General features: G+C 39.9%; 1 protein-coding gene across 1 annotated transcript in view; it reads left to right on the top strand.

Annotated features, from left to right (window-relative positions):
- Gpr158 (G protein-coupled receptor 158) overlaps positions 1-25,163 on the top strand; it is a 367,851-nt gene that overhangs the window by 2,478 nt on the left and 340,210 nt on the right. The gene's annotated exons all lie outside the window — the stretch shown is intronic.

Raw genomic sequence — 25,163 nt, 5'->3', positions numbered from 1 at the left:
GAGAGAGAGAGAGAGAGAGAGAGAGAGAGAACTACAAGGAGTGAGAATTCCTTGAATCTGTCACTTTGGGATAGCCTCTGCCCACTTCCTGTGAGTGTAGTCTGGAGCGCAAGCCTGCTGTTAGTCAGCTACCAGAGCGTGTAATTAAACCTGTGCCATCCCCTGGGCAGTTCTGGCCACTCAGCACTGAGTCACTCAGCAGCAGAGCGATCTCCAGGATCCAGACTTGGCAGATTGGTCAGAGTTCTCCTATTGGCTTCCCCCCTTCTTCTAGTCATCAGCTTTCCTTCCTGGTGTCTTCCTCCCCTGTTCTCCTTAGGGCACATCTGAAGGCTCTCCATGAGAGTTGGGGAGGGAGGAATCAGCCTCACCCAAACAGGAAACTAGGAAGAGACTTTAGTAGCTCTCCCGATGGCATCATAGGAAAGCTAGCACTCTCAGATTAGAACTGTTACCCATCAGCTTCAGAGTGAGGAACTTCTAGAAGTAGCCTTTCAGGGATGGATGCAAGGAAGGAATGGAAGGGGGCGAGGAGAACCTGCAGAGAGGGATGTGGAGAGAACTGATGTTGATGGGGTTTACCAGAGACCCCATGGGAAACTGCAAAGAACCAGAGGGGGGTTGGAATTGATATATATATATTTAATTATTTAACCTTTTTGAGATTTGGAAAAAGTGATCTCTCTCTCTCTCTCTCTCTCTCTCTCTCTCTCCCTCTCTCTCTCTCTCTCTGTGTGTGTGTGTGTGTGTGTGTGCATGTGCTTGAACATACCAGGGCAAGCAATGGGTGGGAAATCCCAGAAAAGTAGAAGCATTGCCTTCCAGTGTACAACTGCCTCCGATGGAGTTGTTTAACCTCGCTGGGCCCCGTGCACTTATCTATCAACTGAGAGAATCGAAACAGTTTGTCTCTAGGGAAATAGACAGTCATAAAATCCTGTAGCCTTTAATGCCTGCCAGCTTGAAACGGCACAGATGAAGACCCCCCTTTCTTCTTTGTTTCTGCATGAACCCCTACGTGTGTTTATGGTTCTTTTAAAGATCCTATCTTAAACTACGGCAACTTTCCTACTTTCATGATAATCTCATTTCCTCCTGGTTCTTCCAGGATCCTAGTAGTAAACCTATCAGACCAGCTTCGAATCCTTGCCACAGCGTTTTCTTAGAAGAGGGCCCAGCAGATGCCACTTGGAGCCCATGAACCGTGGCTTTTAGATGATACCTTTTAGAGTCTTAGGATCGACCTCTCTCCCTTCTTTTCTCTCTCTCCTTCTCTCCTCTCTTCTCCCTGTTCCCCATCTTCCCCAACTGCCTCTGTCTCACTTTTGCTTGATGTTAGTCTATGTGCTGTATACTTGATGGTAAGTTCTGTGTTGACTGCTTGGTATGACTATCTTGGCAACTTTTCCCAGCAGTCTTCATAGTTATGTGTTATTGTTTTCTGTATTTTTGAATAAGGGAACATGGAGGGGCCAAATTTTATGACTGATCATACAGTTATTAAATAAAGGAGTCAAGATGCAACCTTTGCTTACTTTATGCTTTTAACTAGTATGCAGTTTCCTAAAGATGACTTAGTGAGCTGGAAGTAAGCTTGCATATAAATGGTATTATTTCCAGATTTAGAACTGCTTCTCTCTCTGTCTCTGTCTCTGTCTCTGTCTCTCTGTCTGTCTGTCTGTCTGTCTGTCTGTCTCCCTCCTCTATTTGTCTTCCTCTCTGTCCATCTTTTTATTTGTCTCTTAGTCTGCCCTGTTTTTTCAACTACCCCCTCTTTCTCCCACACTTTGGGTATGTAACCTGGGCACAATACACATTAGCCAATTATTGACCCACATTTCCAGCTCCTAGACTATTTTTCTTATGATCAGAAAATGTATGTTGTTTCAATGTACCCAGTACTTTCAGCCAGCCAAAGTGAAAGACCGAAGAGGAAAAAGGGTCCAAGCTTGTGAGAAGGACGTATTCCTTGACTATATTCAGTAGAAGGTTGTTCTTTAAATTCTCCTGTATTCACCACTGTTGTTCACTAAGGTACAAAGCTAGCCATTGTATGCCCAGATGCCTGCAGAACCTGGTCTGTCTCAGGAGATCCACAAAGAGCAGAATCTATGACCTTGTGAGCACTGCCTGCCCCTTGGGTGGCCTCCACCCTTCAAACCCGTACTGAAGCTGTAAAGAGATGTTCACTGTGGAAACTACAAGAACCATTAAAGGGATTAGGTGGTTCTACCTCTTGTTTCCCAAGGAGACAGAACTAGACAGACGTCACTTATCCAAAAGTCATGCATATTGTTTGTGGCAACAACGGAGCAGGGCTACAGACTTCCTTACAGAGTTTAGAGATGTGCATTAGGTATAGCTATGACATGTTTCTGCAGCTCCAAGCATTGGAACTGGCGTAGAATGGGAACCACTTTTGCTAAATGTGAAAATATCTTTCTGGTGGTAGCCAGATCTATCCAGTATTTGGGACATGTTCAAGATATTGAAATGATTGTTGATATTATTATATAACTGTATATATAATATATAATATATTTGTATACATGCACACATATGTATAATATGTTTTGTACTAAATCTTAAACCCAGGAACTTTCATGGGCTAACTAAAATGCTTTACCACTGAGTTACACCCCTGTCCAATGAATTTAATGGAAGGAAATCAGGACTAATTTGGTTTTATCTCACTTTTAAGTTGAGGAAATCGAGAGGCCAAGAACTAAAGAAATTTCCCAGAAGTGGTACAGCTCTTCCTTGCTAGTTCAGAATCGACATCACTGGGTCAGTTCTAGTTGAACACTTTATACTGTAGGTTGGATGCTCTATATGACCCACTGCGTTTACTTCTTAGAATTCTTTAGTATTTACAATTTCAGAAAAGTTAAATAACATATTCAAGCTGTAAGCTGGTCATTAAAGCTCAAATCAAATTTCTATCATCCACCAGGATGTCTGCTCAGTCTCTGAGTTAACACAACGCTCTCAACTTCTTCATCCCTGTTGTTGGTTTCTCATTTTTTAATTGTTTGTTTGTAAGATAGTATTTGCTGGAGTTAGTATATTTTCCATGAATAAATGATATACATTTATTCTCACTGTACTGGGTACATTGAAACAACATACATTTTCTGATCATAAGAAATCAAGTATGTTATGTAACAAGAAGAGTGCTACACTAGAGTTAGCCCTTTGCTTCAGTCCTGCTTTTGTCTTAAGCTGGGCTGCATGACCTGTCTGGAAACTAGTTTCTGCATCATTAAAATGTAAAGTGGGATTGATGATTTCACATGCATCTGCACACTTGGGATAGTAGTTCCCAAGTGGCTTATCCACACAGTAGACGTGTACCTTTGGAAACTGGGGTGATATAAATCAGTCCAGGACCTTGGAGAAGTGATATTGTCATGCCGTCTTCATGTGCTCCAATAATGCATAGAGAAATCTAATCAATGTGTACAATGTCAGGAATGTAAGCTAATGAAAGGAAATTCTACTTCAAAATAAGACTAAGTGTGGTTTGAGTTTCCTGATCTTGAAGGAGCCCTGAAATATATCATAACCCAGGATGGAGTTGTTCCACAGATTTCTAACCCCAAAGCCTCAGGGTATCCCTCATAGACTTCCTGGAGATTACAATGCCTTCACATCTTGGGGCTCTTTATCTACAACTTTAAGAGGCCCTATTTTCGATTTACCATTATAGTTGCCTATTAACTATCTAGAAGTATTTTTTTGTGATCCCAGAGAATCTTGCCATTTTCTAGAAAAAGTGTTTGGATGTACCTGTGAGACAAATTGCTACATAAATAACAGGAGTGGATGCTTTTATAATTCTCTACTCTCCAGAGAGGGAAGTAGCCCCCCCACCTCCTGAGACACTGATAGGACACCCTTAACTCCTGCGTGAGCCAAGTGTTATTTTTAACTTCGGAACATTTCTGTGGGCTAGATGGTGTCTGGGTTTAAAGCTCTTCTTTCCAGTCTTCGATGCGACTGTGTTTTACGATTATATTTTAATGTCCCAGCATGCCACAAGGTATGCTGTTGATGTGATTTTGTGCCTAGTTGGTCAGCAGCCTCAGGACTCGATCTGTTTTCTTTCTTTCTTTCTGTTTGCTGTGTGAAAGGACATCTGAGCTGAATACAGCACATTGGAGCGCTGGCAGCACTGGCAGCTTGAGAGCTGTTATATATAAGCGGGAAGCTCCCTGTAGCTGGGCCTATGTTCAAAGAGCTTGAAGCCAATGGCTATTTAGCTTCTCCTCGGTGAGATAATGCCACACACTGCCACACACAGTGCTGAGGCTTGCTTTGTTGGCCTTTTAGCCTTGTCTGACTTTTAGCTTTTAGGAACAATTTTTACCTATGTACAATGTCTACTTCAGTGAGGCACATGTTCATTTAACTAGAGTTTATTCCCGTAGGAAAAACTCTGATCTGTAGAAACATTTAGGTGGATGACTGTTCCAGAAAATACTTTTTTGAGTTAGGGGATTAGTGTATTAGGCTGAAAGTTTTCCACGGTCCTCACTTCACTTCCTAAAATGCCAAATCTAGTGTGGGGATGTTGATGGAATTGCTTTTTTATACCTGAGACTATTGAAGTGCCTCAAAGCAATCACAGGGTGTCTCTAGTTTTATTACAGCAGAGTTTATGGGAAATACAGACAGACTGATACACAATTTAACTCCAGTATTAAAGAATTTAACCCTTTTTTTTGTTCAAGGAGGGGCAGTTTCTCTGTGTCTCTCTCTTTCTCTTTCATCTTAACTCACTACACACACACACACACACACATACACACACACATACACACACACATACACACACACACACCTTAACATACACTGTCATTAAATGTAAAACCAATTTCATATAAACTAAACAAGTTAATTCACTCATTGTGATGCCTCTTATAATTTATCCCCATCTAAATTTATAACTAAAACAAGGCATTAAACATTTTTAATCTTTTCAAATTATTGAAATACAGAATATCCATAACTTAAACTGTTGCAAGTTTTACCTAGTTTTTTTCACCATGTATACTGTGCAATCCTGTGCAATGTCTATAGTTTGCTACATCATTATGCAAAGAGTTGCATACACTAACATGACACATGGCCCTTATTTGAGAGAGGAAAAGGTGGGACAGTAAAGAATTATATATGCTATCATTCCTACAATGCGCCATTCTCACTTCTTAGTGCTTCTTAAATCAAAATGCATTTTGCAGTTAAGGCCATATCATTTTCATTTTTCTTTGTTCGAACGCACTAAAAATACTGAATCTTAGAATCAAGGGCATCTTACCTTTGATGAAGGATGATACCAGGGAAGAGAAAAATACACTCCAAGTTCTCTCAAAAGATAAAGCTCTATCATCATTGGTAGAGAACAATGTATATATGCAACATGAGATGTAGACTTTCCTCAGCACTTTATGCGGAGTAGACTGCTATGTATCTGTATCATAATTTTGTTTAAAAAATGCAGAGATAGCTCAGCATTGGAGCATATGCTGCTCATGCATGGGACTAGTTCCAAACACAGCTGCCTGTAATCCCAACACTGTTATCTGACCTCTTTGGGTACTGCACTCCTGTGAATATAGACACATAATTAAAAACAACAACAATGGTGGTTTACACTAAAATAGAAAACCACATCCCCTCTTCACATATATGAAATACATAACATACTACAGAAGCTTTCAGAATAGGCTAGGGAAGTACGATTAAAAAACAAACAAACAAACAAACAAACTTTCCCCTACCTTCTGGCCACGTATTTCATTCACGTGATGGGAAAATATCCTAAACACTGAGGAGAACAAAGGTCCACCAAGACGCTCTGTGGGAACAGTCAGGCATATCTCAGAATATTTCTGAAGTGTTTCACTTTTTTTTAGTGGAAATAAACATTTCTTGCATCACAACATAGTGAGTTTTGGTTATTGATAATTTAACCTTATTCCTGTATGTTTTCCCTCTATTTTTGATTTTTAGTTGCCTGGAATACAATGAAAAGTTTAGTTTTCCAGAAAACACTTGATGCCTCAGCTCACTATGTAGATCAGGGTTTCTTAGTCCTGGCACAATTAAAGCTCTGGGACAAATAACTCAATTCTGTGGGGCTTGTTTTATTAATGTTTAAGTCTTTAGCAGCACTTCTTGTCTCTATCCGCTAGACTGTGGGGCAGACACCCTAGGTTGACAAACTGTTTGAAAGTCACTGATATAGATGACATATGCCATCCTAAGCCTATGATTTTTTAAATGAGTCAAGGAGTCTTATTAGATGTGTACACACATAGACAGAGGTATGTATGTATTTGTAAGTGGCTATACTTGTGCATACGGAAATACATAGGTTTCTCTAGCCTACATTTCTACATTACTCAAATTGAATATGCAACTATAGAAGAACATGGGAACAGGGGAACAAGAACAAGGGAAGTTTGATGATCAGTTACGTATCAATGTACACTTACATAATCCCAGACTATCTCAAAGATTCCTTGATGGTCAGTTATGTATCAATGTACACTTACATAATCCTGGGGTTCAGACTATCTCGAAGATTCTGTGCAGATTCAGCTGCTGAGCATTGCTTTCTACTTAGGTTTTATGTTTAGCATTTACCATTAAAAGATGTAGTTTGAAAGGGCAATATGTGTGTTTCTATGAGTGCTTGCGAGAACAGAGGACTGGGATAAAGAGGGTAAAGGAGGAGAGAAGGCAAGGGAGGTGAAACAACTGGAGATGAATAAGCAGATGAAAAACCATGAGTCCAGGCCACGCCATGATGAATGGCACAGGCCCCACTGTGGTATCGTTTGATTAAGAAATTTCAAATTTGGATGAAACTGAACTATTCTTCCCTAGAAGGTCATCAAGGAGTCGAGTACCTGGAGATTTTATTGTTATAAAGATAAGCCGATCCTGCTTTCATTTGAGAACTTCATTTCAAGAAGTTAGAACTATTATTAGGCCAACACAGAGCTTATCAAGGAAACATTAATATCTTGAAATAGTTAGAAAATATTCGGAGCTGGAGCTGTTGCTTGGTGGTAGGGCTATTGCCTTGTGTGTTCAAGGACGTGCTGTTGACCTCCAGCACTGTAATATTTACACTCCTGTAATCGCTTGCCTCCTAAGGGCTCAGACGGCCTGCATCCTAGAAGTTCGAGGATGCTTTGAGCGTCTGCCTCCTACAGATGCTTTGCATATTTCAGAGACACAGCATGGAATGGTGTTTAGGAGGAAGGGTTGAGGATGATAAGTCCAGGTTTGAATTCAAAAGTTTTCAGTTCACTTCTGTGTGACATTGGCAAGGTTATACAATCCCTCCTGTGGTTCAGTTCCATTATGCAAAAGGTGTAGGAAGTAGGATATCCTTATTGTTATTAAGAATGAACAATCATCTTTCACATCATATATCACATATCATATCATATCATGCCATATCATATCATATCTGTCTGCCTGCCTGTCTATCATCTAATTATGATCTTTTTATCATCTATATTTAAGAATTTCTGTTTGTATTACTGTTCATTATAAAAATGATATTCTAGATAATGAATGCACGTTCTAGAGCTATAGAGAATATATGATGGTAAAAAAATCCTGACATCGCTGATTTTTTCTTTTTTAGAATTGGGGTACATAGTTAGCAAATTAACAAAATTAAAACAGAAACTCTTGATGGAAAGAAGTGACACAGGTAAACAGTGCCCTTCCACAGAGTTGGGTACGTTATACACTGTACACTGGCTCCCTGACACAGAGGAAATGGATAGGTGAGTGGGATTAAGAATGTCCGCACAGAAGGGTTGGGTCCCTGAATAAAGAGCAAGGAAAAGTCTTGTTGAAGAGATGAGCTTAACTGAGAAGTGAAGAACAGAAGGAGATGTGGCCACGATGCACAAAAGAAGCCCTAACTCTTCGTGTCGTTTGCTCAACAGTGGGTCTGACTTCTCCAGAAGAGTTTTGGTATCTTCTGTTTTAATATAAGAGAGACCAAGCTAAGACACAGTCCTGAACAAAGGCCACACTCTATATATGAATGGCACAGCAAATATAGTAATAGGGAATGAGAACAAAAAGTTCCTCAACTTAACCAATCTTTCATAGGAGCTTCCTGAGAAAGTTACTTTTTTTATATTATTGACTCAGAGCAGCGTACAAAGCCACAGTAGCTCTTAGAACTCTATACTGCATATTGCTTCCAACAAAGATGGTGGTTGGGGGGGCCATTGCTTTCAACACCTTGCTTCTTTCAGAGAATGGTCTTAGATTTGGTCACCACCCCTGTTCTCTTATGTTGTTTTGTGTCAGAGGCATGACTGGTTCTACAAAGGAAAAAAGTAGGAAGCATTGTGAAGTCAACGCTGTGTACTCAGCTGAGCTTGTAGCCAGGAATTACATTGAACATCTGAAGCACAGTGAGGTTGATTACAATGTTTTTCTTGGAAGTCAGTTAAATCTGAACAGCTTGAATATACAGTATGGAAACAGAATGAGCACATACTTATAAATGATCTCAAAGCACATTTGAGTTGGGCAAGAGTTGGATCTGTAAAGACAAGCCTTTAACAGCCTTTCTCAGAAGAAGCCAGCCTTGGACCATGAATTTCCAGAGAGAGGCAAAGGCCCTCAGACAGGACTGAGTCAAAATGCTCTGGGAAGAGAAGGAAAGACAGTGTTGCTGGCCTGTAGGCAGGTAGATAACATGACACAAGATAGTGTGATGTACACAGAAATTACTCCATGAAGAATCACAGTGTGGTAGTGATACGCAGACATGTGACAGACCGTAGAAGGCATGGTTCACGGAATGTATTAGAAAGTCCAGAACTGTTAACTACACAGGCCCTTTTCTTCAGGGGAAGAAAATGACTGATGCCTGGCCGCCAGAATGACTGGAGTGAACGTTATCTAAAACCTGGCAATCTTTTGCTAGATTATGGAGCCAGTTTTCCCCTGAATCCTCCCAAATCCTGAGCATTGTTTAGGCCCTAATCTTGAGCTCTATCTCTTAGTGAATAGAATCCACCCTTTCCAAAGGGGTCGTAATATTTTGTACTCTCCATCAACGCAATACACTTTAATGTGTATAACAAATCTTCTCTCCCTAGCACTTATCCTGATCATCAGTCAACAGAAATCATTCTTATTGCTAAGGTCTCACTCAGGTACTTTGCTATGGAAGAGATAGGTTTTGCGAGGGAGTTTCAGTGTAGCCGTCCCTGAAACACAGTTGTGATAGTTGTCAAGTGTAGACTTCCCCAGATAAACTGTGAGGTTAGACTCCGGAAGGTTTTGAACTAGTATCTGCTGAAGTGGTATTGACCAGAGTTTCCTGATTTACCTCACATGGATCATTTTCCCGCTGACTAGGATACTTGCCGAGACCCAAACAGAGTCCTGACTAAGACTCTCTGTCCCTCTAGTACCATGGAAACGGTGAATGCATTTTCATCTCCCACCCCTTATGATTTCAGGGCAGAGCCTTGTTTTAGTTTGGCTTTAAAGAGAACCCCTTTCAGTTTTGGCCACGCTGCTTTAGTTAGACCTGGGAGATTGGGTTTTCCATTTTCTCCAATAGAATTGCAGTGAGAGATATAAGCTGATTCATTTTGCCCTATTCTTGAATGTGATTGTGGGCATTAGACAATTTGAAATGTAGGGGAAGTACAGATTAAAAATCGAGAATTACTTTTAAACATTGTTTGGCACATATGTTGCTTCTAGGCTCAAGCCTATAAGATAGAACACTTCTTTTCAGACACAGAACAAGAAGATAAAAGGAGAGGTTCAGAAAGGAGACAGAGGGCCAGGCTGGGATGACGTCATGCAGATCCCAGCCCTCCTTCTAGCTGGTTACTTGGTTGACTTCTGAGATGAAGTCTAAGACGCTGAGGTCAGAGGCTGCTTGTAGAAGAGCCAATAAGAAGCAGAGAGCCCTGAAGTGAGACCATGGAACGTTTAAAACATGGATTTGGAGAAGGTAGAGTCTGCACAATGGGGAAAGAGGTATGGGCAGATATGTTTATAATGGTTGACTAGTGAAATCAGGATTCTTCCTTGGGGTCTTAGTTTCATTAATAGAATAATTTAACTTAAATGGACTCTAATGGAAGCTCAAGGACAATTTCATTTGTGTTTAAGAGAAAACCCTCAGGTCAAGCAAGCTGCAAATTTCAGCATCTGCCTGGATGAGGAGAACAGAAGAGGGGAAGAAAAGCCAACAACAGTAGCCTGCTGTGTGAGTTACTACATGGCAGCAAGCAGCCACTTTGGGGGGGAGTCTTAGAGAAAAACATGGAAGCCCAAAGTATGAGAAAAAAGCATATTTAAGTTCTAGCCAACCTCCCAAAGAAAAAGACAGGACAAAGAAAAGAGAATTTGTATCTTTTTGAGTTATAATCAGAAACATGGGCACATGCAACACACTTCAAGGTAACCATATGTGACTTGAGGGTCTACAGTGGGCAGTGGTAATTTAGGGAAGGAAAAATATAGTACTTATTAAAGGAATAATTTTTCTTCCCATATCTTTAACAAGGCTTAAAGGGAACACATCTTCCTAAGGCTGCTCCTTCCTGTTGCCTGTCCAACTGGAATGTTAGGTCTCCACTCTGGGCAGAAATTCTATTCTCTTGACCAGGAGTTCCCCTTAATTAGAGGTTACTGCTCTTCTAACACAATGACTATTAATAATAGAAATTGAAATAGTAGGTTTTAGCAGTAAACACTCATTATTAGTTTTTCTATTGTGACCAACTGGGTTAGCCTCTTTGTACCTCCCCCTTTGTCCTGTCCATTGTTTCATTAACTATATATTTAAAGTATTTTCAAGTGGTTACTTTGAATTTTGCCTCTATAATCCTCTGTTGTTTACTTTTCTTCCTTTGCCTTCCTACTCTTGTTTATCCTAATATTCTCATAGAATTAATATGGTTCTTTTATAAATATTTTCCCAATTTAAATTTTGACAATTTTATGTGCACACACACACACACACACACACACACACACACACACACACCTTATTATGATGAATGTATTTGTACCTAATACATCCCCTTTTTCTCCTCCTATTGACCCTTGCATCTTCTTCTAAGGGATATTTGCCCTGCTCTCATGTTCTTGTGTGTGTGTGTGTGTGTGTGTGTGTGTGTGTGTGTGTGTGTGTGTGTACAGGCCTTGTGCACATAACCAACCACAGCTGTTGTGTATTCTTGACTGTGATGGCTGTGTCATATCTGGAGGATAGCATTTTTCAGGACTCTTTCCTGTCCTTCAGTTCTTATAATCTTTCTCAACTCCACCATGCTTCCTGAACCTTGGGATGTTTAGGGCTGTGTACTGAACAGCCATTTTGCCTTCCACTTTGAGCAGTCGTGAGTATCTGCTTTAACCACTGTCTATCACAGAAAATGAGCTTCCATGATAGAGGCTAGGAACATGGGGCAGCATCATATTTTTATGGTAAAAAATGGTGTACTTCGCTTCGTTACCTCCAAGAACTGAAGCTTTCATTTAAAGAATATTCTAAACTTTAAGTTCTAATGCATCAACCTTTTTTGAGACAATGCTTTGAAAACTATACTACATTTAGTTTATATGAACCTGTATCAAGACTTCTTCCTCTGGAAATTCATCATGCAGCCAGTCTTGACTTCAGGATCTTCCTGCCTCAGTTGCTCATGTGTGGGGTTATTAGTCCAGGCCACTGTACCTAGGCATTGCTTAATTTGCCCCTTTTGACAGAAAAGTGACAAAAAGAATTATGTGACTTATTTCTCACAGAACCTAGCCTCCCAAGACCTTTTGTCACAGGACCACATGTTTGCATAGATGACAGTATTGTTTTAGATCTCCTACAAAGTGATTGTCATGGAAATTTTTTCAAAAATATTGACCTTTACGTTTTGATCTAGAACCTTCCTATTATTTCTGTATTTCTTCCCCATATTGCCAAACACTTTTTTCCCCCAAGGAAGGATATATGGAAGGTAAGATTTTTGAGTCTTTCTATGCCTGAAATAGCCGTTATGTCTGTATGCAAGATTAACAATATAGAATATAGGTTCACAGTCACTTTGCCTTCCAAATTTTCAAGGCGTTGTTATGGTCCTTTTGACATCCACCACTCTCACTGAAAGATCTCACTAACCTAACAGATTGTACTTTATAGCTAATCTTTACTTTTTTTTCTCATGAAAACCTTTAAGATCTCTTTCCTGAGTTCAGAATATTCATCCTATTGTGCGCAGATATGGTTTTTCTCACACCTGGGCTTTACTCGGTGGTCCTGCTTACAGTGTGATCTGCCATCGGTTTCCTCTTTCTGGAACTCCCATCATTTGTGTATTTGGCCTCTGGACTCATTTCTGTATTTCCTGTATTATTTTCATTTACTTGTTTTTTAAAATTAGGTTACAATTAGGTTATATTTTCTCATGGTATTTTCATGATAGTTGGGCTATTGGTTCCTCAGCAACCACCCCTCTGGCTTCTCTTTCCCATTGCTTGCCCACTTTGCTTTCAATGTTCAACTTTCCTCTTCCACTTTAATGTCTCATATGCCCTATGGTCTTCCCTGCCTTGTTTTTGTCCTCTCACGGACCCGCTTCTAGTTTTCTGGTATCGACTGCATTTATACACTTCTATTTGTACATACTAAAAATGAGAAGCTACATAGGAGAGAAAACAGTATTTGTGTTTAGTTTCTTTTCTTTTTGTCATGGTGTTCATTGCAATAGAAATCAAACCAAAAACATGGCCTGTTGTACATGTAAACAAAATCTCTATCAATTTGGTAATTTGAAATACCAAATACTGGTAGCTATCATCTATAGCAAAAGAATCGATTGTGTTTTAAAATAGTAATGGTCTGAAAAGCCACCCAATGCAAAGAATGTAAATAAGGAGTAGGAATATTAATTTTCTTTTTCTAGGACAGCATGTCTGTAGCCCAGGCAGGTCTTGAACTCAATAGTTTTCCTAGTTCAGCCTCTCAAAGTGTTAATAAATGTGAGTCACTATGCTCAGCTTGATTAATTCTAAATTTTAAGTACAAGAAAAACCCCAAATTAACATTTTTCATTTCTAACTAATAAAGATAAGAGGTTTTAGTTTGATTCAAACCTAGTAAGCTGGTAGAGAACAAGCATCCACTCAATCAAGTAGAATGGTCACAGAAAAACTAGATACATCACTATAAACAAGAACACAGAAGCAAAGGTCTCCTGTTCTTTTAGGGATATATAAGTTGTCTTTCTATATCTAAAGATATAGCAATTCTGAGCCTTGAGATCACATAACTGTGTTGCTAAGAAGCCACCCAAGTACAATGACTCGGAGGACACTCACATTGTTTGGGCCAAGCTTCAGCCTTCAAATACAAAGGACCAATACATATTTTAAAAAGCATTCTATATCCATAGCCAGCCCAGGAATATGAATGAAAACTACATTGAGAGTCTTCCCTCCTACCCCTGTCAGAATGACCACTATCAAGAAAACAAAAGACTGGGAGGCAATGAAGGGAAAGCCCTCATGCTCTATCAATGGGAGGTAAACGTTTCAGGCACTATGGAGATCAGATGGGTACTCCTCAGCAAACTAGAGCTCAAAGTACTGTGTAAGCTCTGTACTTTAAAAGTATGTTGGTTTATTTAGTTTGTGTGCATATGTGTATGCACATGTAGAGAACAGAGGATAACCAGACATTGACCTCAGGTCATCAGGTTTGCCAGCAGATGCTTTTGCCAGCGGAGCCATTTCTCTAGCCCAGTGTCTATATTTCTTAATGATTCTCTCAATTCTATCCTCCTTGTGTCTGTGCACTGATGCCTCTACTTCCAACCTTTAACTTACGATCTTACTTGCACCCTAATTTCCACTCCCCTCCTGATGCTTGCTGACTTTGAGCTTTGTTTTGTAAGTTGGGTCAGTGCTTTCCACCCATTCTCTGGTCTTCTCAGCTTAACTGCCTCCACTCTTGGGACATCATTAGCATAGTCCTGGAGAACCTGTCAATTCTGGACTCTAATGTTTTCTCTCTGTGTGTCTATCCCATCTTATCCTTGTCATTATGGTCAGATGTAGGAGGAGGATGTAGAGATACAGTTGCTCAGTTGATCGTCTTGGACAAGAGCTCGAGTTCCGCCTTTTGACCAGTATGCCACCTGCAAGGTATCACATTCTGCTCTTTCACATCCTAGCTTTCTTGTTGGAAAGCCACTTTCCCTTCTTTGCATCCTAAATTTTCCAACTGCTTTTTAGGAAGTACAATGTCAGCCACTCATTTCACAATATAAGTTGGGGGAGAACAATATTAAATGAACTTTCAATGATGAAGTCTTTAATGATGTCTTGCATAAACACATACTAAGCACATTCAAACTAAACATTTAGGGCTCAAAATAATAGACATTCAGTTTACCTTTGGGCATCTAACCAAAACTTCTCATTTTAAAATCTACTGGGAAATAATTGTGGTTGGCTTCACTTCCTGTTATTACTCATAGATCCAGACGTGTTTGTTCATATGAGCCACATCTCTTGCTGTGAAAAGTTACCACATAAAACTGACCTCTAGACATGAGAAAGTGCTGTGTGAATTTAAAATCTGTACATGTTGCCATGTGCGTGTGATTTGACTTTGAGACCCATATAACTACATGAAAGAGAGCAAATGAGAAAGCAATGTGTCTGAAATATTGCTAATCGTCACAAAAATGGTAAGTTTAATTAAATCACCATGGACTTTCAAGTTGTGGGACAGATGTTGCATATTTTAAGATAGACTACAGTGTTTGCAGTTGTTTTTTTCCAGTACACTATGTCTTCTTGTTTTTTCCTTTGCACAACTCAAGAAAGTATGGCTTTGGATACATTATGTAACCTTTCTGGACCTTATTTTCCTCAGCAATGAAGTGAGAAGAGTGCCCTCTCTCAGAGGATGACTTGAATTAAGCAGGTTAGTGCAAGGGACTTCTCCTCACTGAGTAATCAGTAGCCATAACCAGAGATGCTATAAAGAACACTGTAGGTGTGTTTGTTAAACTGTAGCTTAGAGTTATTTCTGTGAAAATAACCACAGAAAGAAACATTAGTCAGCTCCCTCTGTAAAAGCAGCAGACTCAAAATATATTTTTCAGCAGACAATCATCTATTATCAGACAGTAAACCACAGCGATTTTAAAAGATGTACCACATTTAGCTTTCAGAGTGTCACCCACAGACGTCCCCAAATGCAGATTATATTTGTGGATTCAGGCTTGATGTCTGCTGATACCTGACCTGACTTCATTTTATATTTATTGGTTCTCATTAAAATTAAACAAGTCATCTTTCTTTTCTATGTAAAATGGACAGAACTGCCCAAGGAAGCCTTGACCTGATTGTCAAATAGACTTCCCAGAACACGAAGCCAGGCAGATGGCGAGCGAGTGTGCTATGTAAAGTATTGGCAGGCTGCTCTGCACATATCTGCTGCAAAGTGATGTGGTGGAGGAGAACATTTTCCTGCTTTAAGAAAGAGTGCTGTGTAATTCTTCTAGAGGTTGAGGAGGAAGCAGAGTCTTCCACACTGTGTTACCACAACAGTAACAAGTCGTGATTGAAACTACGGGCAGTTGCACTGTTGGGAAACAGACTTAAACTGAATACTGACTTTATTGAGGAAAATTTATTATGATTATGATTATGATTATGATTATTATTATTGCTACTACTACTACTACTACTACTACTACTACTACTACTACTACACAATAACTCCAAAAAGTGACTAAAATAGCTCTTAAATCTGGTCTTCTAAATAAGCAGATCTGCTTAAAAATTACATGTTAACAGTTGGAGAGCTAGAGGTGGCAGAGTTGAATGCAGAGTTGATCTTCTGGACGCAAAATGAGCCACTATTCAATGAGGAGGCAATAAATACTTACCTTGGTGTTGTGTTCAGCCATCAACGGATACAACTGTATAGCTGTCAGATGGTCTACAGTTGTCTTAGTGTTATTAGTAACATGCCGTTATTTGGTCACACAGGTCCTGTTGAGAGCTCAGATGAAGCTTAGCATCACAATGACAAAGCGCTTTCTACCACTGTGCCACGATTTGCTTCCTCCTCTTCTGTTTGATGGGAGCGTGCTGAACGTGCTGTTAATCGTGGTGCTGAGTCCGTTCGCTCTTTCCTCTTCCCTTCACCAAGTGGGCTTGGTTGAACAGATGGACGAGATTCACTCTCGGCCACAGGCAGATTCTTACCTATTCAAGATCTGTTTTCTTTTCTCTTCTCTTCTTTCCTTTCCTTTCCTTTCCTTTTCTTTTCTTTTCTTTTCTTTTCCTTTCCTTTCCCTTCCTTTCTTTCCTTTCCTTTTCTTATCTTTTCTTTTTTTTTCAGAGCTGGGGACCGAACCCAGGGCCTTGCCCTTGCTAGGCAAGCGCTCTACCATTGATCTAAATCCCCAACCCCTGTATTCAAGATCTTATGAGTTAATAAAGATAACAATGCAGTGATGGGAGAAAAAGAGCTCGGAACATCATCAATCTTTATGTACTTAGAGAGCACATAGAGAGCAAAATGACTATTGTCCAGTCTAAGTCAAAACCACTTTTTATTGTAAAACTATGTGGTTACTTAGAAATTATAGAAAATAATGTTTAACCCAAAGGAAAATAATACTCTGATCACCTGTGTCTTAATGGTAAGAGATAATCTCTGATACATGTTGGCATGTATCTTTTGTTGCAAAATGTATGCACTAAGATATTAATTTTTTTTGAAAATGCACATCAGAGGCAATGCACAGTGACTGGATTTGCATTTCTAACATTTCAGATACCAAGCAGCACTGTTGCTGATGGATGCTTATTGTGTACATGGACCCTAGGGGTACTAAGAATGCAGAACTTGGTTTTTATGGTTAAATAACTAATTTGACAGGAGCTAGAACAATGAACAGACAGATTGTATGTGCTATGCAAGTCCTATCTAGACTTTACTTGCACATGGATAAGCTAGTGTGTTACTGTTTTATCAGTGCTGAAGATGACAGGAGGCTCCTGGAACAGAGAGAGGATCAGTCAATTCGAGCTTCTCAATCCCAAAGAGATCTCAGAATAAGGGGTGTTCGCCACGATGAACACTTGCTCATGCAGTGGGTTTCGTTGTACAGGTGAATTCTGAGCCTAGGGACTTTTATAATAAGCAGAAGAAAAGTTTCTCTTTGACTGACATGAGATATCGCATTATCTGGCAGTATTGCATGCTGTAGAATATAACCCTAGACATGGCCTAAATAGAGAAGTCAGGATTTTGCATTCTGGGCATATCCAGCAAGATCCAGGCCTCTCCAACACATCTCTTTTGCTATATAAATATTTGATTGGTACATTTAGACAGGTTATTTTTATTTTTATTTTATTTTATTTTGCCTTACCGTTGTTCTACTATTGTGGAATTTCTCTTTTAATGCTGAGTTGTGACACAGAGGTTGTAATCCTACTAGCTTGACTTTATAATACTGTTGGAAGATTCAAGGATGTGGTTGGCAGAAAATGCAGGATTTGGTTTTGAGAGGGAGTTGTGTTTTTCGTCTGCATGACTTTGACAGGCTCAGCTTGTTGGAGAAGAATTTACTTTCCTGATTCTGTTCTCTGGACATCACTTTGTGTGTGGACCTATGTGCACATGTGCATGTGTGTGTATGTGTCGGTGGAGGCTAGAAATCTATGTTGGATGTCCTCCTCTTTCACTCCTGCCTTAGTGATTTCAAGACAGGGTCTCTCAGTGAACTCATGAGCTCTTGGCCAGTGAGCTCTAGGTACTGTCTCATCTTTACCTCCCTGGCAGAAGAATTAGTGATGGATTACCACACCTGGCCCTTTACACAAGGGTTGGGCTCCAAAGTCAGATTCTCACACTCACATAGCAAGTACTTTTGACAACTTAGCCATCTCCTCGGTCCCTCAGTTAGCTACTCTTGGCGTTATCTTACTTATCCCCTTTAAGCTGTGACTAAGACAAGTGTGCACTGCCAGTGGATTAAATATGAAATCAGATAATAAGTCCTTTAAAAACTGGAAAGGACTCTATGAGAATTAATTAAATTTTGCACGTGTGACAGGGCTTTCCCATGTAGCTTTGGCTTGCCTGTAATTCGCTATGTAGGTCAGGCTGGCCTTGACTTTGTGAGTGCAGTCCAGGCTGACCTTTACTCTGTGGCGATACTTCTGCATTAGCTCCCAAGTACTGGGAATCCAGATCTGCCCTACCTCAGCTGGCCATAACTTTGAAATACAATCTTTAGTACCTGGTGTATTCAGTTCAACAGAACACTGTTTACAAACCATATTTGCTTCGTTCATTACCCACAGGGCCTTTTTTTTTTTTTTTTTTTTTTTTTTTTTTTTTTTTTTTTGGGCCTTGCCTAGTAACCATTATTGCTCTAATTGATTTTTCATTTTCCTGTAAGCTAAGTTAATAATGATATTCAATTGTGCATCTCTGGTGAGTCTGAAGTTACCTTTAAAAATTGCTTTCACATTAGCTTTTACTAGAAATGGAAAAATGTTGAAAAGGAAAAAGTCTGACTCTTAATTACTATGTCATAATTGTCAGAGGAGGAAAGGCAGAGGGCCTGGAGAAGTCAATTGCAGATGAAGAAGAAAGGACCACCTCAAGGATGCTTCTGTGAAAGAGTGAGCAAAACAGCATACCATGTACCCTGTACTACTGTGCATGAACACTTGATGCTTTTTATTGTCCACCCCATCAGCAACACCAGTGTCTCAGAGTAGGCTTCTTTGTTCTGCATTAATCTCTCTTTTTCTCCTTCCCCTCCCCTCTCTCTCTCTCTCTCTCTCTCTCTCTCTCTCTCTCTCTCTCTCTCTCTCTCTCTGTGTGTGTGTGTGTTAGAAGCAAAACCTAAAAGACAGTGGCACTTTGGAGCTGTGTAGAATGCTATCGGCAAGAACAGCTCAATAGAGTAGCCTTCACAAGCTATCACCCTATAGCTATAGGTAGGCTCAAAACTCATATTCACCTTCAGTCCCTTTGTATTGCTTGGTGACTGTTTCCATAGGTAACTCTTCCATAGGTAATGTGTATGTTCTATGGAGCACCCAGTGCTCTTCACTCTACCTTTTGGCTCACTACATTACCGACTCCTAGGTCTACACGAAACTCTGTCTTCCTCCCATAGGCAAACCCTTCAAAGGCAGCCCTCGGCTTACTGTGTGGACAGTAGGAGGGAAAGGAATGCAATGTGGAACCTGACCCTGGGCATGATGGTACAGGCAGGCAATCCAAGCATTTTGAAGGCTGAGGAAAGAGGCCATAAGTTTGAGGCTCAACCCTACCTCAACCAATGAATTAAAGATAAATGTAAACTGAACTATGTTGATGAAATTAAGAAATATAAGATTTATCTTAGTTAATTAGAGCAATCCGCAAACAAAATAGCATATAAATAATATATTTCCTCAGTTGGTTGCAAATGAGAGGAGAATCACTGAAAGAACTGTTTGGAAATGGAGGGGAAATGTCCTTTTTTTCTACCATGTAACTAGAGGAGAGCTTAGATTTATGATTCGGTTACCTCAAATTTTACCTAAATTTATTTTTGGACACATCCCTCACCCAGACCCTTTCATCCAAAGAAGTTACTGCTCACAAAACACTCCCTGCCTCCCTTGTCATATATCTCATGCCTGGAATCATAAGTTATCCACCCCAAGCAGCAGTCAGCCCTAGACACAAGTGCATATGAGAAACCTTAAATAAACCCAGTAGGTTATATCTATAAATTTATATGTGTACATGTAACAATAATTCAAGAAAAAGCAAATCATAATAAGAACTTAGGTTGGACATTGAACTTTCTACATATAATTCTTATTCACTCGGAAAATAAAATTTAGACACTTAGACAAAGAGATATGGTATGATAATTTTAGTGGATTCTATTTCATTATTTTAATTTTAGGATTAACATCTCAGCTCACATTTTAAAAAATAGAGAACGACTTGAGACTGCCCCACCTGGGGATCCATCCCATATGCAGCCACAAACCCAGACACTACTGCTGATGCCAAGAAGTGCCTGCTGACAGGAGCCTGATATAGCTGTCTCCTGAGAGGTTCTGCCAGAGCATGACAAATGCAGAGGTGAATGCTTGCAGCCAACCATTGGACTGAGCATGGGGACACCAATGGAAGAGTTAGGGGAAGGATTGAAGGAGATGAAGGGATTTATAACTCTATAGGAAGAACAACAATATCAACCAACCAGACCCCCAGAGCTCCTAAGGACTAAACCACCAACCAAAGAGTAAACATGGAGAGATCCATGGCTCCAACTGCATATGTAGCAGAGGATGGCCTTATCAGGCATCAATGGAAGGGAAGGCCTTTGGTCCAGTGAAGGCTGGATGCTCAAGTGTAGGGAAATGCTAGGCTGGTGAGGCAGGAGTGGGTGGATGGGTGGGGGAGCACCCTCATAGAAACAGGGGGAGGGAGTATGGAATAGGGGATTTGCAGAGGGGAAACTGGGAAGGGGTATAACATTTGAAATGTAAATAAATAAGATAATCAATAAAAAGTGGAGAATATAGTTTCTAGACTCAAGACATGAGAATAGTTTCTTTCCTTCACGGTGGCAGAGCATTTGAGAGATTCCCATAGTTCTTCATTCATTTAAACAGTTCTGTCAAGCAGGACAATGAAACAGACTGAGAGAGGCCTCAGTGAGAGACAATAATAGCTTGGTTAATTTTTCTTATGTTTTTAATTATCATTTTATTCTAGTGACACACATGATATAAACTTCTACTCAATATTGAACTTGAATATGTAAATATTTATTCATCTATTTAAACTTACAACTATAAAATTCCAATAATTATCCTGCACAAAAATATAACATGGGGTTTATACATTGAGTAGACCAGGTAATGATTTTCTTACTCTGATGCACAGACATTGATAGGCGTTGATATTGTTCAATGAGTTACACACTGTTCTGCCTGCTCCCTGGTCCCTTCCTCTTTGTCTGTGTCCTGTCTAAATGATGGAGACATTTTTCTTCTCCACAGGCTTTAAGTTTATGATGTTTTGCTCTGGTGTGGCCCGTGTGTGGAACCCTCTGAAACCATGAATTAAATGAATGTTACATCTTCTAAAAATAAAGTAAAATAGAATATTTGTGCTTAATTGTTCTAGTCAAGCTTTCTACTCTCTTGACGGAAATTTGGTATTTCATATTTTCTATCAGTTTATCTCTTCCACATTTTAAAGCATGTTAGAGCATAATTAATCAGACTATTTTTTACATATATCTTTGCATCTTTTCACTTTATGCAGTAATGATTTTCATGTTTTTGATATTTTAAAATAATTTCTCTTTAATTCTCTTGTCTTTTCAACAAATAAATTTTTATAATTAGCTAAAAAGTAATTAGAAATAATTTAAAGACAAGATTAAACAAGATAGTACAAGAAAGTTTCCATGCACCTCATTCTGCCTCCAAATAACACACTTTATGTAACCACCAGAGAATGAGTGCTGGGAGAAGCAGGTGGCTAAAGTACAGACTTCATTCAGACGGCCTTAGATTTTAAGTGCTGAGGGCCGTTTCCTGTATCATGTCATGGGCTGCGTTGTGTTTTGCTCAAATATGTGTGTTGAGGTCCTAACCTCCAGCATCTTTGGAATGTGACTGTCAACATGAATGCTGTCATGTAGTCTCTTCACAGAGGTAATGAAGTTAAAATGAGGTCATTAGAGTAGCCTAATTCATTGTATTTCGTGTCCTTATAATAGGCCAGAGGGAAGTCTAATGGAACCCCCCATGATGATCACCCGCTACCAAGGAGGGAGGCTGCAGAAGGAACAACGCCTTTGCACTACATTTCTACAGTAGAGAATTATGAGAACATTAAGTTTGTTTTACGTTGCCTAGCTTCAGGTACTCAGTACAGCAGCCTTAGAAAGTGTACACATCACAAGGCATCCCTTTACCGTGTTCCTCTGTCTTTAGTGTCTCAGAGTTTCCTTGTCCTTTAAATATACTCTAGCGATGCATTGTGCTGGAACTACATTTAAAGGGAGATGAGGCACTTGCCTCTTCCTGGAAGGAAGAATGTATACCAAAGAGTTCTAGATATTATGTTAATCCACTATAGAAATGAGTATCTTAGCCAATATGTTTTTGAGGTTATTCAAATATCCTAGTTTTTTTTTTTTTTGGAGATATTTTCCTACTAACTTTCAGCAGGTCTTAGTTGCAATAATTATTTCTAGGTTGTTCTTTCTTCCCTGCTCTGGACTGGACGTCAAATCCAGGTGTGCATTCTAAGCAATAATGCTGTACCGCTCAGCTACTCTGTCCCTCACTGCCATGTTCTAATGACAAGTTATTTTCTATTTCCCCCTTTCCTTGTATATTTGCACTGAAATATACACTTTCCACTGCTAGCTAGCTTCCTTAATGAAAATATACTTCTCAGGAGGATAGATATCTTTCCACCGTAGGCTCTTAGGTCCAGGTAAGGTTGAGGTTCCATGCCTGTAGCTTTTTGAAATACTTAAAGAGACCTATAAGGAAATTTGTGTTCCCTAATCTGCCAACCAACAAATAATTGAGGTCAAAGGCTAGGATAACTATGACTGCCTTCCAGTTCAGAAGCCACGTGGAATAAGATAGGAACAGGAGCCCCCAATCTCTGTCAATTTTGAGATCCCCTTGAGCACATGTAGCCAGCTCATTCTGTCGGACCCAGTTTTTCCCTCTCAGGATACTTAAAAGGTTTTAGCTTTCCCCTCTGGGTTCTTGTTTCTGTCCTCTGAATTATCCTTCCTACCCCAAGGAAGTGAGACTCTGTGTAGCTGTCTCAGCCTGCTTGTTGACCTTAAAGGCCTGGGAGGTATACTTTAAAATATTATGTCTCTTTCTGTCAATCAAGATGCGGATGCTCTTGTCTATGTCAGGAACTGGCAGCTGGAGTATTCTTTGTGTAAACTGGTGATAAGTTTTACTTTTCCAAGTTATTTCTGTTATTAATTTAGATTAAAATGAAATCTTTTCCTTTTTGTTTTTTTCTCTCCCTAAACCTCCAATGCACCCCCTTTCTCTCATTCATAGTCTCTTTTAAAATTATTGTTACATATATACATATATATTAAATGCACTCTTAAATACATAAATATAACCTGCACAGTTGGTATTGAGTTACCTATATGCATATGATCTCAGCATTGACCATTTGGTGATGGATAGCCAATGGAGGTCTCTTCCCTAGGAATGACTGGTTCTCCTATTCCCAGCATTCCCTTGTTGCTGGTCATTCTCCTCTACGGTTAAGGCCCATTGAGATTTCATCTCCCCTGTTAGCATGTCCATTGGTACCATTGGTCTGCTTTTGTCTCAGCAGATATGCTGATGAGACTTCAGGGGTATAGTCCTGATGACATTTCTAGGAGATAGAACCTCACAGCAAGGTTGCATTTTACTAGAAAGAAGCCACACCCAGACTTCTTTGACACAAATGTTTTTGTTTTATTTTTGAAATCCCAGGGCTTGTGGGCAGGACTCTGTAACTCAGCCCGTAATGAACTTGCCCGGTATACATAAAGCCCTAGGTTTGATCTTCAGGATCTCATAAAACTGGGTGTACTGGCCATGCCACTAGGTGACACAAAGGATTGGAAACAGTTTTGTTTTCAAATACTGCAGATTGGGCTTTTAATATTTCATTAAATTTCTGCTTAAAAAAAAAAAACCATGAAGCTGCTCACATGCCTAGTGCCCACCTGGAGATAAATAATAAAATGAGGAATATCTCTCAACTTTTTTTTTTTTATTAACTTGAGTATTTCTTATTTACATTTCGAGTGTTATTCCTTTCCGGTTTTCCGGTTTCCGGCAAACATCCCCTAATCCTCCCCCTCCCCCCTTCTTTATGGGTGTTCCCCTCCCCATTCTCCCCCCATTGCCGCCCTCCCCCCAACAGTCTAGTTCACTGGGGGTTCAGTCGTAGCAGGACCAAGGGCTTCCCTTCCACTGGTGATCTTACTAGAATATTCATTGTTACCTATGAGGTCAGAGTCCAGGGTCAGTCCATGTATAGTCTTTAGGTAGTGGCTTAGTCCCTGGAAGCTCTGGTTGCTTGGCATTGTTGTTCATATGGGGTCTCGAGCCCCTTCAAGCTCTTCCAGTTCTTTCTCTGATTCCTTCAACGGGGGTCCTATTCTCAGTTCAGTGGTTTGCTGCTGGCATTCGCCTATGTATTTGCTGTATTCTGGCTGTGTCTCTCAGGAGCGATCTACATCCAGCTCCTGTCGGCCTGCACTTCTTTGCTTCATCCATCTTGTCTAATTGGATGGCTGTATATGCATGGGCTACATGTGGGGCAGGCTCTGAATGTGTGTTCCTTCTGTGTCTGTTTTAATCTTTGCCTCTCTATTCCCTGCCAAGGGTATTCTTGTTCCCCTTTTAAAGAAGGAGTGAAGCATTCACCTTTTGATCATCCGTCTTGAGTTTCATTTGTTCTAGGCATCTAGGGTAATTCAAGCATTTGGGCTAATAGCCACTTATCAATGAGTGCATACCATGTGTGTTTTTCTGTGATTGGGTTACCTCACTCAGGATGATATTTTCCAGTTCCAACCATTTGCCTACGAATTTCATAAAGTCATTGTTTTTGATAGCTGAGTAATATTCCATTGTGTAGATGTACCACATTTTCTGTATCCATTCCTCTGTTGAAGGGCATCTGGGTTCTTTCCAACTTCTGGCTATTATAAATAAGGCTGCGATGAACATAGTGGAGCACGTGTCTTTTTTTATATGTTGGGGCATCTTTTGGGTATATGCCCAAGAGAGGTATAGCTGGATCCTCAGGCAGTTCAATGTCCAATTTTCTGAGGAACCTCCAGACTGATTTCCAGAATGGTTGTACCAGTCTGCAATCCCACCAACAATGGAGGAGTGTTCCTCTTTCTCCACATCCTCGCCAGCATTTGCTGTCACCTGAGTTTTTGATCTTAGCCATGCTCACTGGTGTGAGGTGAAATCTCAGGGTTGTTTTGATTTGCATTTCCCTTATGACTAAAGATGTTGAACATTTCTTT

Source organism: Rattus rattus, chromosome 14 (assembly GCF_011064425.1).
Source record: "Rattus rattus isolate New Zealand chromosome 14, Rrattus_CSIRO_v1, whole genome shotgun sequence".
NCBI lineage: Eukaryota > Metazoa > Chordata > Mammalia > Rodentia > Muridae > Rattus > Rattus rattus.
The sequence above is the reverse complement of the archived record's forward strand: the minus strand, read 5'-3'. Positions and strand labels throughout refer to the sequence as shown.